At 44.4% G+C, this 949-nt stretch overlaps 1 pseudogene; it reads left to right on the plus strand.

Moving 5' to 3' along the window:
* Nucleotides 1-234: 234 nt before the first annotated feature.
* LOC106992683 (UPF0729 protein C18orf32 homolog pseudogene) lies at nt 235-632 on the plus strand (annotated as a pseudogene).
* Nucleotides 633-949: the final 317 nt, after the last annotated feature.

Raw genomic sequence — 949 nt, forward strand, 5'->3', positions numbered from 1 at the left:
GTCGTTGCCATGGAATGAGTAACTGTAATGGCACTGGTGGCTGTGTTTTATGGAGAAGTGCTTTCGCCTCTTCCTTGTGTCAGCCAGTCTTCGATCTGGTCCAGAGTTGAGTCCCGCCTTCTACTTTAGTATCAGAGGGGTCAAATTTCTTTCTCTATTTTTTTTTCACATGGAGAGTAGTTTTATCACCTGGAGAGCTTGGGCTCTCACGTCTAGGAGTTCAAGCCTGGGACAATGGTGTGCATTCTTTGAATCATCATTCTAGCCCTGAGCTGGATCTACAAAAAATTCCTGGAGCCATCCACATACTCTCTGATTTCTCCTTTTCTTCATCATTTATGGCCTAGTAAAGCTATGCAGGAATCCAATGGCAAAGTAGATGGCAAAGTAGACTGTAGGGATGCAGACATAAATGGATTACCAACAAAAGGGCCAACAGAAATCTCTGATAAAAAGACTAAAGTGATTTTTCTAAAGGATTTCATCATTTTGAAAATGGACCTGATGGCCAGCATGGTGGCTCACACCTGTAATCCCAGCACTTCAGAAGTGCATTAGTTGGTTTTTATGCTGCTGATAAAGACATACCTGAAACAGGGCAATGTATAAGAAAAAGAGGTTTAATAGACTTACCCTGGAGAGACCTCACAATTATGGCAGAAGGCAAGGAGGAGCAAGTCACATCTTACTTGGACGGCGGCAGGCAAAGAGAGAGAGCTTGTGCAGGGAAATTCCCATTTTTCTAAACCAGATCTGGTGAGACTTATTTACTATCACGAGACTAGCTCAGGAAAAACCCACCCCCATGATTCAGTTACCTCCCACTGGGTTCCCCCCACGACATATGGGAATTGCGAGAGTTACAATTCAAGATGAGATTTGGGTGGGGACACAGCCAAACCATATCAAGGGAGGCCAAGGCAGGTGATCACTTGAGACCAGAAGTTCG

The sequence above is a fragment of the Macaca mulatta genome, chromosome 12, assembly GCF_049350105.2.
Source record: "Macaca mulatta isolate MMU2019108-1 chromosome 12, T2T-MMU8v2.0, whole genome shotgun sequence".
Classification (NCBI taxonomy): Eukaryota; Metazoa; Chordata; class Mammalia; order Primates; family Cercopithecidae; genus Macaca; species Macaca mulatta.